Genomic DNA, 13,337 nt, shown 5'->3' with positions numbered 1-13,337 from the left:
GAGAGTGAGGAGATGAGCAGGGGTTGGGGAGAGGAGAGTGGGGAGATGAGCAGGGGTTGGGGGGAGTGGAGAATGGGGATATGAGCAGGGGTTGGGGGAGTGGAGAGTGGGGAGATGAGCAGTGGTTGGGGGAGTGGAGATTGGGGAGATGAGCAGGGATTGGGGGGAGTGGAGAATGGGGAGATGAGCAGAAGTTGGGGAGAGGAGAGTGGGGAGATGAGCAGGGGTTGGGGAGCGGAGAGTGGGGAGATGAGCAGGTGTTGGGGGGAGTGGGGATATGAGCAGGGGTTGGGGGGAGTGGAGAATGGGAAGATGAACAGGGGTTGGGGGGAGTGGAGAGTGGGGAGATGAGCAGGGGTTGGGGGGAGTGGAGAATGGGAAGATGAACAGGGGTTGGGGGGAGTGGAGAGTGGGGAGATGAGCAGGGGTTGGGGGGAGTGGAGAATGGGAAATGAGCAGGGGTTGGGGAGAGGAGAGTGAGGAGTTGAGCAGGGGTTGGGGGGAGGAGAGTGGAGAGATGAGCAGGGGTTGGGGAGAGGAGAGTGGGGAGATGAGCAGGAGTTGGGGGAGTGGAGAATGGGGAGATGAGCAGGGGTTGGGGAGATGAGCAGGGGTTGGGGGGAGTGGAGAGTGGGGATATGAGCAGGGGTTGGGGGGAGTGGAGAGTGGGTAGATGAGCAGGGGTTGGGGGGCGTGGAGAGTGGGGAGATGAGCAGGGGTTGGGGGGAGTGGAGAGTGGGGAGATGAGCAGGGGTTGGGGGTAGTGGAGAGTGGGGATATGAGCAGGGGTTGGGGGGAGTGGAGAGTGAGAAGATGAGCAGGGGTTGGGGGAGTGGAGAGTGGGGAGATGAGCAGGGGTTGGGGGGAGTGGAGAGTGGGGAGATGAGCAGGGGTTGGGGAGTGGAGAGTAGGGAGATGAGCAGGGGTTGGGGGGAGTGGAGAATGGGAAGATGAACAGGGGTTGCGGGGAGTGGAGAGTGGGGAGATGAGCAGGGGTTGGGGGGAGTGGAGAATGGGGAGATGAGCAGGGGTTGGGGAGAGGAGAGTGGGGAGATGAGCAGGGGTTGGGGAGAGGAGTGTGGGGAGATGAGCAGGGGCTGGGGAGAGGAGAGTGGGGAGATGAGCAGGGGTTGGGGAGAGGAGAGTGGGGAGATGAGCAGGGGTTGGGGAGAGGAGAGTGAGGAGATGAGCAGGGGTTGGGGAGAGGAGAGTGAGGAGATGAGCAGGGGTTGGGGGGAGTGGAGAGTGGGGAGATGAGCAGGGGTTGGGGGAGTAGAGATTGGGGAGATGAGCAGGGGTTGGGGGGAGTGGAGAGTCGGGAGATGAGCAGGGGTTGGGGATAGGAGAGTGGGGAAATGAGCAGGGGTTGGGGGGAGTGGAGAGTGGGGAGATGAGCAGGGGTTGGAGAGAGGAGAGTGGGGAGATGAGCAGGGGTTGGGGAGAGGAGAGTGGGGAGATGAGCAGGGGTTGGGGAGAGGAGAGTGGGGAGATGAGCAGGGGTTGGGGAGTGGAGAGTAGGGAGATGAGCAGGGGTTGGGGGGAGTGGAGAATGGGAAGATGAACAGGGGTTGCGGGGAGTGGAGAGTGGGGAGATGAGCAGGGGTTGGGGGGAGTGGAGAATGGGGAGATGAGCAGGGGTTGGGGAGAGGAGAGTGGGGAGATGAGCAGGGGTTGGGGAGAGGAGTGTGGGGAGATGAGCAGGGGCTGGGGAGAGGAGAGTGGGGAGATGAGCAGGGGTTGGGGAGAGGAGAGTGGGGAGATGAGCAGGGGTTGGGGAGAGGAGAGTGAGGAGATGAGCAGGGGTTGGGGAGAGGAGAGTGAGGAGATGAGCAGGGGTTGGGGGGAGTGGAGAGTGGGGAGATGAGCAGGGGTTGGGGGAGTAGAGATTGGGGAGATGAGCAGGGGTTGGGGGGAGTGGAGAGTCGGGAGATGAGCAGGGGTTGGGGATAGGAGAGTGGGGAAATGAGCAGGGGTTGGGGGGAGTGGAGAGTGGGGAGATGAGCAGGGGTTGGGGAGAGGAGAGTGGGGAGATGAGCAGGGGTTGGGGAGAGGAGAGTGGGGAGATGAGCAGGGGTTGGGGAGAGGAGAGTGGGGAGATGAGCAGGGGTTGGGGAGAGGAGAGTGGGGAGATGAGCAGGGGTTGGGGAGAGGAGAGTGAGGAGATGAGCAGGGGTTGGGGAGAGGAGAGTGGGGAGATGAGCAGAGGCTGGGGAGAGGAGAGTGGGGAGATGAGCAGGGGATGGGGAGAGGAGAGTGGGGAGATGAGCAGGGTTTGGGGAGAGGAGAGTGGGGAGATGAGCAGGGGTTGGGGAGAGGAGAGTGGGGAGATGAGCAGGGGTTGGGGGGAGTGGAGAGTGGGGAGATGAGCAGGGGTTGGGGAGAGGAGAGTGGGGAGATGAGCAGGGGTTGGGGAGAGGAGAGTGGGGAGAAAAGCAGGGGTTGGGAGTGGAGATTGGGGAGATGAGCAGGGGTTGGGGAGAGGAGAGTGGGGAGATGAGCAGGGGTTGGGGAGTGGAGATTGGGGAGATGAGCAGGGGTTGGGGAGAGGAGAGTGGGGAGATGAGCAGGGGTTAGGGAGAGGAGAGTGGGGAGATGAGCAGGGGTTGGGGGAGTGGAGATTGGGGAGATGAGCAGGGGTTGGGGGAGTGGAGATTGGGGAGATGAGCAGGGGTTGGGGAGAGGAGAGTGGGGAGATAAGCAGGGGTTGGGGAGAGGAGAGTGGGGAGATGAGCAGGGGTTGGGGAGTGGAGATTGGGGAGATGAGCAGGGGTTGGGGAGAGGAGAGTGGGGAGATGAGCAGGGGTTGGGGAGAGGAGAGTGGGGAAATGAGCAGGGGTTGGGGAGAGGAGAGTGGGGAGATGAGCAGGGGTTGGGGGAGTGGAGATTGGGGAGATGAGCAGGGGTTGGGGGGAGGAGAGTGGGGAGATAAGCAGGGGTTGGGGAGAGGAGAGTGAGGAGATGAGCGGGGGTTGGGGGGAATGGGGAGATGAGCAGGGGTTGGGTAGAGGAGAGTGGGAAGATGAGCAGGGGTTGGGGGAGTGGAGATTGGGGAGATGAGCAGGGGTTAGGGGGGTGGAGATTAGGGAGATGAGCAGGGGTTGGGGAGAGGAGAGTGGGGAGATAAGCAGCGGTTGGGGAGAGGAGAGTGGGGAGATGAGCAGGGGTTGGGGAGTGGAGATTGGGGAGATGAGCAGGGGTTGGGGAGAGGAGAGTGGGGAGATGAGCAGGGGTTGGGGGAGAGGAGAGTGGGGAGATGAGCAGGGGTTGGGGAGAGGAGAGTGGGGAGATGAGCAGGGGTTGGGGAGAGGAGAGTGGGGAGATGAGCAGGGGTTGGGGAGTGGAGAGTGGGGAGATGAGCAGGGGTTGGGGAGAGGAGAGTGGGGAGATGAGCAGGGGTTGGGGGAGTGGAGATTGGGGAGATGAGCAGGGGTTGGGGGGAGGAGAGTGGGGAGATAAGCAGGGGTTGGGGAGAGGAGAGTGGGGAGATGAGCTGGGGTTGGGGGGAGTGGGGAGATGAGCAGGGGTTGGGGAGAGGAGAGTGGGGAGATAAGCAGGGGTTGGGGAGAGGAGAATGGGGAGATGAGCAGGGGTTGGGGAGAGGAGAGTGGGGAGATGAGCAGGGGTTGGGGGAGAGGAGAGTGGGGAGATGAGCAGGGGTTGGGGAGAGGAGAGTGGGGAGATGAGCAGGGGTTGGGGAGAGGAGAGTGGGGAGATGAGCAGGGGTTGGGGGAGTGGAGATTGGGGAGATGAGCAGGGGTTGGGGGGAGGAGAGTGGGGAGATAAGCAGGGGTTGGGGAGAGGACAGTGGGGCTATGAGCAGGGGTTGGGGGGAGTGGGGAGATGTGCAGGGGTTGGGGAGAGGAGAGTGGGGAGATAAGCAGGGGTTGGGGAGAGGAGAGTGGGGAGATGAGCAGGGGTTGGGGGGAGTGGGGAGATGAGCAGGGGTTGGGGAGAGGAGAGTGGGGAGATGAGCAGGGGTTGGGGGAGAGGAGAGTGGGAAGATAAGCAGGGGTTGGGGAGAGGAGAGTGAGGAGATGAGCAGGGGTTGGGGGAGTGGAGATTGGGGAGATGAGCAGGGGTTACTATTCTGAATAGGAGTCCACGTGGATGGTAAAGTATGGAAAAGGTGTAAAAAGTGCAAAAATCCCTTAAAAATTCATGTTGACATGTGTCGACTTTTGCCGTGTCAACCATTTGAACCTTCTGACCTTTTGTCAGTGTCAACCTAATGCATGTCAACCTATGAGATCAACCTATTGCTTGACGACTTAGACATCTATCTAAACATTGGAACCCGTTGTTTGGAACAACCTCCCTGCCGAGTTTCTTCAAAAACTGTGTGCAAGTGTACCTAGAAGCACTGATGTAGCTTTCTCTTCTGTTCATTAACTTTGCATTTTGTTAATTGATAAAAATAAACTAATGACACTTCTATTTTTGAAAGCATTCTTACATTGCAGCATTTTCTCCACACCTAAAACTTTTGCACAGTACTGTACATATATAAACATCCGGCTCCATCACCCTCACTGAGAGGTATGAGGCACCACTGGCAGATCCCTGCTAGATCACCTGGCATACAAGATGTTAATATGAAAATGATTCCAATCCATAAAGTGATTTATCTAGAAAGGCGGAAGTGGGGGTCAGAGGGTAAGAGGGGTGAAGAAGTTTTGTTGTTTACCCCTCACAATAGGAGAAGCCTTTGTATGAGGGAAAAAGTTCTCCTCCCGGATATGGCTTTTCCCCATCTCATCCATCACTCCCCTGCCCATCCCCCAGTGACAGGTGTTCCATCATCCCTGTGCCAGGGCTGGGGCTCCGGCCCTAATTCAGACCTGATCCCAGCAACAAATTTGTTAGCTATTGGGCAAAACCATGGCCCTCATTCCGAGTTGATCGGTCGCAAGGCGATTTTAGCAGAGTTACACACGCTAAGCCGCCGCCTACTGGGAGTGAATCTTAGCTTCTTAAAATTGCGAACGATGTATTCGCAAAATTGCGATAACAAACTTCTTAGCAGTTTCAGAGTAGCTTCAGACTTACTCGGCATCTGCGATCAGTTCAGTGCTTGTCGTTCCTGGTTTGACGTCACAAACACACCCAGCGTTCGCCCAGACACTCCCCCGTTTCTCCGGCCACTCCTGCGTTTTTTCCGGAAACGGTAGCGTTTTCATCCACACGCCCCTAAAACGCCGTGTTTCCGCCCAGTAACACCCATTTCCTGTCAATCACACTACGATCGCCGGAGCGATGAAAAAGCCGTGAGTAAAAATACTATCTTCATTATAAAATTACTTGGCGCAGTCGCAGTGCGAATATTGCGCATGCGTACTAAGCGAATTTTCACTGCGATGCGATGAAAAATACCGTGCGAACGACTCGGAATGAGGGCCCATGTGCACTGCAGGGGAGGCAGATGTAACATGTGCAGAGAGAGAGTTAGATTTGGGTGGGGTGTGTTCAATCTACAATCTAAATTGCAGTGTAAAAATAAAGCAGCCAGTATTTACCCTGCACAGAAACAATATAACCCACCCAAATCTAACTCTCTCTGCACATGTTACATCTGCCTCCCCTGCAGTGCACATGGTTTTGCCCATTAGCTATCAAATGTGCTGCTGGGATCAGATCTGAATTAGGCCCTCTATCCAGTGCAGGAACAGACCACTCACTCAGGACAGGCTCTGCAGTACTTCCCTCCGCCCATCTATACTTCTCTCATCCATGACTGTACACCTCTGTTATGTAGATCTCATGATCCATACTCCAGGGGACACCAGAGACTGTACTACACTCATACCTGAGTAACACTGACAGGAGACACCAGAGACTGTACAACACTCAGACCTGAGTAACACTGACAGGAGACACCAGAGACTGTACTACACTCAGACCTGAGTAACACTGACAGGAGACACCAGAGACTGTACTACATTCAGACCTGAGTAACACTGACTGACAGGAAACACCAGAGACTGTACTACACTCAGACCTGAGTAACACTGACTGACAGGAGACATCAGAGACTGTACTACACTCAGACCTGAGTAACACTGACTGACAGGAGACACCAGAGACTGTACTACACTCAGACCTGAGTAACACTGACTGACAGGAGACACCAGAGACTGTACTACACTCAGACCTGAGTAACACTGACTGACAGGAGACACCAGAGACTGTACTACACTCAGACCTGAGTAACACTGACTGACAGGAGACACCAGAGACTGTACTACACTCAGACCTGAGTAACACTGACTGACAGGATACACCAGAGACTGTACTACACTCAGACCTGAGTAACACTGACTGACAGGAGACACCAGAGACTGTACTACACTCAGACCTGAGTAACACTGACAGGAGACACCAGAGACTGTACTACACTCAGACCTGAGTAACACTGACAGGAGACACCAGAGACTGTACTACACTCAGACCTGAGTAACACTGACAGGAAACACCAGAGACTGTACTACACTCATACCTGAGTAACACTGACAGGAAACACCAGAGACTGTACTACACTCATACCTGAGTAACACTGACAGGAGACACCAGAGACTGTACTACACTCAGACCTGAGTAATACAGACTGACAGGAGACACCAGAGACTGTACTACACTCAGACCTGAGTAATACAGACTGACAGGAGACACCAGAGACTGTACTACACTCAGATCTGAGTGACAGGAGACACCAGAGACTGCACTACACTCAGACCTGAGTAACACTGACTGACAGGAGACACCAGAGACTGTACTACACTCAGACCTGAGTAATACAGACTGACAGGAGACACCAGAGACTGTACTACACTCAGACCTGAGTAACACTGACTGACAGGAGACACCAGAAACTGTACTACACTCAGACCTGAGTAACACTGACAGGAGACACCAGAGACTGTACTACACTCATACCTGAGTAACACTGACAGGAGACACCAGAGACTGTACTACACTCATACCTGAGTAACACTGACATGAGACACCAGAGACTGTACTACACTCAGACCTGAGTAACACTGACAGGAGACACCAGAGACTGTACTACACTCATACCTGAGTAACCCTGACAGGAGACACCAGAGACTGTACAACACACAGACCTGAGTAACACTGACAGGAGACACCAGAGACTGTACTACACTCAGACCTGAGTAACACTGACAGGAGACACCAGAAACTGTACTACACTCATACCTGAGTAACACTGACAGGAGACACCAGAAACTTTACTACACTTAGACCTGAGTAACAGTGACTGACAGGAGAGACAAGAGACTGTACTACACTCAGACCTGAGTAACAGTGACTGACAGGAAACACAAGAGACTGTACTCCACTCAGACCTGAGTAACACTGACAGGAGACACCAGAGACTGTACTACACTCAGACCTGAGTAACACTGACTGACAGGAGACACAAGAGACTGTACTACACTCAGACCTGAGTAACACTGACTGACAGGAGACACCAGAGACTGTACTACACTCAGACCTGAGTAACACTGACTGACAGGATACACCAGAGACTGTACTACACTCAGACCTGAGTAACACTGACTGACAGGAGACACCAGAGACTGTACTACACTCAGACCTGAGTAACACTGACAGGAGACACCAGAGACTGTACTACACTCAGACCTGAGTAACACTGACAGGAGACACCAGAGACTGTACTACACTCAGACCTGAGTAACACTGACAGGAAACACCAGAGACTGTACTACACTCATACCTGAGTAACACTGACAGGAAACACCAGAGACTGTACTACACTCATACCTGAGTAACACTGACAGGAGACACCAGAGACTGTACTACACTCAGACGTGAGTAATACAGACTGACAGGAGACACCAGAGACTGTACTACACTCAGACCTGAGTAATACAGACTGACAGGAGACACCAGAGACTGTACTACACTCAGATCTGAGTGACAGGAGACACCAGAGACTGTACTACACTCAGACCTGAGTAACACTGACAGGAGACACCAGAGACTGTACTACACTCATACCTGAGTAACACTGACAGGAGACACCAGAGACTGTACAACACACAGACCTGAGTAACACTGACAGGAGACGCCAGAGACTGTACTACACTCAGACCTGAGTAACACTGACAGGAGACACCAGAAACTGTACTACACTCATACCTGAGTAACACTGACAGGAGACACCAGAAACTTTACTACACTTAGACCTGAGTAACAGTGACTGACAGGAGACACAAGAGACTGTACTACACTCAGACCTGAGTAACAGTGACTGACAGGAAACACAAGAGACTGTACTCCACTCAGACCTGAGTAACACTGACAGGAGACACCAGAGACTGTACTACACTCAGACCTGAGTAACACTGACTGACAGGAGAAAACAGAGACTGTACTACACTCAGACCTGAGTAACACTGACTGACAGGAGACACCAGAGACTGTACTATACTCAGACCTGAGTAACACTGACTGACAGGAGACACCAGAGACTGTACTACACTCAGACCTGAGTAACACTGACTGACAGGAGACACCAGAGACTGTACTATACTCAGACCTGAGTAACACTGACTGACAGGAGACACCAGAGACTGTACTACACTCAGACCTGAGTAACACTGACTGACAGGAGACACCAGAGACTGTACTACACTCAGACCTGAGTAACACTGACAGGAGACACCAGAGACTGTACTACACTCATACCTGAGTAACACTGACAGGAAACACCAGAGACTGTACTACACTCATACCTGAGTAACACTGACAGGAGACACCAGAGACTGTACTACATTCAAAACTGAGTAATACAGACTGACAGGAGACACCAGAGACTGCACTACACTCAGACCTGAGTAACACTGACTGACAGGAGACACCAGAGACTGTACTACACTCAGACCTGAGTAATGCAGACTGACAGGAGACACCAGAGACTGTACTACACTCAGACCTGAGTAACACTGACTGACAGGAGACACCAGAAACTGTACTACACTCAGACCTGAGTAACACTGACAGGAGATACCAGAGACTGTACTACACTCATACCTAAGTAACACTGACAGGAGACACCAGAGACTGTACTACACTCATACCTGAGTAACACTGACAGGAGACACCAGAGACTATACTACACTCAGACCTGAGTAACACTGACAGGAGACACCAGAGACTTTACTACACTCATACCTGAGTAACACTGACAGGAGACACCAGAGACTGTACAACACACAGACCTGAGTAACACTGACAGGAGACACCAGAGACTGTACTACACTCAGACCTGAGTAACACTGACAGGAGACACCAGAGACTGTACTACACTCATACCTGAGTAACACTGACAGGAGACACCAGAAACTTTACTACACTTAGACCTGAGTCGCAGTGACTGACAGGAGACACCAGAGACTGTACTACACTCAGACCTGAGTAACAGTGACTGACAGGAAACACAAGAGACTGTACTCCACTCAGACCTGAGTAACAGTGACTGACAGGAGACACTAGAGACTGTACTCCACTCAGACCTGAGTAACAGTGACTGACAGGGGACACCAGAGACTGTACTACACCCAGACCTGAGTAACAGTGACTGACAGGAGACACCAGAGACTGTACTACACTCAGACCTGAGTAACAGTGACTGACAGGAGACACAAGAGACTGTATTAAACTCAGACCTGAGAAACAGTGAGTGAGAGGAGACACAAAAGACTGTACTACACTCAGACCTGAGTAACAGTGACTGACAGGAGACACCAGAGACTGTACTCCACTCAGACCTGAGTAACAGTGACTGACAGGGGACACCAGAGACTGTACTTCACCCAGACCTGAGTAACAGTGACTGACAGGAATCACAAGAGACTGTACTCCACTCAGACCTGAGTAACAGTGACTGACAGGAGACACAAGAGACTGTATTAAACTCAGACCTGAGAAACAGTGAGTGAGAGGAGACACAAAAGACTGTACTACACTCAGACCTGAGTAACAGTGACTGACAGGAGACACCAGAGACTGTACTCCACTCAGACCTAAGTAACAGTGACTGACAGGAGACACAAGAGACTGTACTACACTCATAAGTGAGTAACACTGACTGACAGGAGATACCAGAGACTATACTCCACTCAGACCCAAGTAACAGAGACTGATAGGAGACGCAGGAGACTGTATTAAACTCAGACCTGAGAAACAGTGAGTGAGAGGAGACACAAAAGACTGTACTACACTCAGACCTGAGTAACACTGACTGACAGGAGACACCAGAGACTGTACTACACTCAGACCTGAGTAAAAGTGAGTGACAGGAGACACTAGAGACTATACTACAGTCAGACCTGAGTAACAGTGACAGGAGACACCAGAGACTGTACTCCACTCAGACTTGAGTAACAGAGACTGACAGGAGACACCAGACATTGTACTCCACTCAGACCTGAGTGCCAGTGAGTGACAGGAGACACCAGAAACTGTACTACACTCAGACCTGAGTAACAGTAACTGACAGGAGACACTAGAGACTGTACTCCACTCAGGCCTCAGTAACAGAGACTGACAGGAGACACCAGAGACTGTACTCCACTCAGACCTTAGTAACACTGACTGAGAGGAGACACCAGTCTGTACAACAGTCGGACCTGAGTAACATTAACTGACAGAAGACACCAGAGACTGTACTCCGCTCAGACCTGAGTAACAGTGACTTAACGTAGACACCAGAGACTGTATTCCACTCAGACCTGAGTAACAGTGACTGACAGGAGACACCAGAGACTGTACTACACTCAGACCTGAGTAACAGTGAGTGACAGGAGACACCAGAGACTGTGTAACACTCAGTCCTGAGTAACAGTGAGTTACAGGAGACACCAGAGACTGTACTACACTCAGACCTGAGTAACCGTGAGTGACAGGAGACACCAGAGACTGTACTACACTCAGACCTGAGTAACAGTGAGTGACAGGATACACCAGAGACTGTACTACACTCAGACCTGAGTAACAGTGACTGACAGGAGACACCAGAGACTGTACTACAGTCAGACCTGAGTACCAGTGAGTGACAGGAGACACCAGAGACTGTACTACACTCAGACCTGAGTGCCAGTGAGTGACAGGAGACACCAGAAACTGTACTACACTCAGACCTGAGTACCAGTGAGTGACAGGAGACACCAGAGACTGTACTACACTCAGACCTGAGTACCAGTGAGTGACAGGAGACACCAGAGACTGTACTACACTCAGACCTGAGTGCCAGTGAGTGACAGGAGACACCAGAGACTGTACTACACTCAGACCTGAGTACCAGTGAGTGACAGGAGACACCAGAGACTGTACTACACTCAGACCTGAGTGCCAGTGAGTGACAGGAGACACCAGAGACTGTACTACACTCAGACCTGAGTAACAGTGAGTGACAGGAGACACCAGAGACTGTACTACACTCAGACCTGAGTACCAGTGAGTGACAGGAGACACCAGAGACTGTACTACACTCAGACCTTAGTAACAGTGAGCGGCTTGAGACACCAGAGACTGTACTACACTCAGACCTGAGTGCCAGTGACTGACAGGAGACACCAGAAACTGTACTACACTCAGACCTGAGTAACACTGACAGGAGACACCAGAGACTGTACTACACTCAGACCTAAGTACCAGTGACTGACAGGAGACACCAGAGACTGTACTACACTCATACCTGAGTAACAGAGAATGAGAGGAGACACCAGAGACTTTACTACACTCAGACCTGAGTAACACTGACAGGAGACACCAGAGACTGTACTACACTCAGACCTGAGTAACACTGACAGGAGACACCAGAGACTGTACTACACTCAGACCTGAGTACCAGTGAGTGACAGGAGACACCAGAGACTGTATTACACTCAGACCTGAGTACCAGTGAGTGACAGGAGACACCAGAGACTGTACTACACTCAGACCTGAGTACCACTGACAGGAGACACCAGAGACTGTACTACACTCAGACCTGAGTACCAGTGAGTGACAGGAGACACCAGAGACTGTATTACACTCAGACCTGAGTGCCAGTGAGTGACAGGAGACACCAGAGACTGTACTACACTCAGACCTGAGTAACTCTGACAGGAGACACCAGAGACTGTACTACACTCAGACCTGAGTACCAGTGAGTGACAGGAGACACCAGAGACTGTATTACACTCAGACCTGAGTAACACTGACAGGAGACACCAGAGACTGTATTACACTCAGACCTGAGTACCAGTGAGTGATAGGAGACACCAGAGACTGTATTACACTCAGACCTGAGTAACACTGACAGGAGACACCAGAGCCTGTATTACACTCAGACCTGAGTACCAGTGAGTGACAGGAGACACCAGAGACTGTATTACACTCAGACCTGAGTGCCAGTGAGTGACAGGAGACACCAGAGACTGTACTACACTCAGACCTGAGTGCCAGTGAGTGACAGGAGACACCAGAGACTGTACTACACTCAGACCTGAGTAACACTGACAGGAGACACCAGAGACTGTATTACACTCAGACCTGAGTACCAGTGAGTGACAGGAGACACCAGAGACTGTATTACACTCAGACCTGAGTGCCAGTGAGTGACAGGAGACACCAGAGACTGTACTACACTCAGACCTGAGTAACACTGACAGGAGACACCAGAGACTGTACTACACTCAGACCTGAGTACCAGTGAGTGACAGGAGACACCAGAAACTGTACTACACTCAGACCTGAGTGCCAGTGAGTGACAGGAGACACCAGAGACTGTACTACACTCAGACCTGAGTACCAGTGAGTGACAGGAGACACCAGAGACTGTACTACACTCAGACCTGAGTGCCAGTGAGTGACAGGAGACACCAGAGACTGTACTACACTCAGACCTGAGTAACACTGACAGGAGACACCAGAGACTGTATTACACTCAGACCTGAGTGCCAGTGAGTGACAGGAGACACCAGAGACTGTACTACACTCAGACCTGAGTAACACTGACAGGAGACACCAGAGACTGTACTACACTCAGACCTGAGTAACACTGACAGGAGACACCAGAGACTGTATTACACTCAGACCTGAGTAACACTGACTGACAGGAGACACCAGAGACTGTACTACACTCAGACCTGAGTACCATTGAGTGACAGGAGACAGCAGAGAGTTTGGGAAGAGATGTGTAGACCAGTTGTACTTACACACAGTCCGCAGTCAGCAGTGCAGAGGTTCGGACCGATGCTGTACCCTATATCCCAGGGTAGAGCCCTGCTGGTCCCGCAGGAGGTGTGTGCTGG

At 52.3% G+C, this 13,337-nt stretch overlaps 2 protein-coding genes across 6 annotated transcripts in view; both read right to left on the bottom strand.

The window, feature by feature from the left end:
* ERMAP (erythroblast membrane associated protein (Scianna blood group)) overlaps positions 1-13,337 on the bottom strand; it is a 633,995-nt gene that overhangs the window by 574,534 nt on the left and 46,124 nt on the right. The gene's annotated exons all lie outside the window — the stretch shown is intronic.
* Positions 1-13,337, bottom strand: part of PHC2 (polyhomeotic homolog 2) — a 213,943-nt gene that overhangs the window by 168,571 nt on the left and 32,035 nt on the right. Inside the window, exon 1 of one of the 4 annotated variants that reach the window (XM_063942029.1) lies at positions 13,242-13,331. The exons of the other annotated variants lie outside the window; for them this stretch is intronic. The gene's annotated coding sequence lies outside the window, so the exon portion shown is untranslated. Of the gene's footprint in view, positions 1-13,241; positions 13,332-13,337 lie in introns of those variants that run through there. 4 annotated transcript variants of the gene reach the window in all.

This window comes from Pseudophryne corroboree, chromosome 10 (genome assembly GCF_028390025.1).
Source record: "Pseudophryne corroboree isolate aPseCor3 chromosome 10, aPseCor3.hap2, whole genome shotgun sequence".
In the NCBI taxonomy this organism is placed as follows: Eukaryota; Metazoa; Chordata; class Amphibia; order Anura; family Myobatrachidae; genus Pseudophryne; species Pseudophryne corroboree.
The sequence above is the reverse complement of the archived record's forward strand: the minus strand, read 5'-3'. Positions and strand labels throughout refer to the sequence as shown.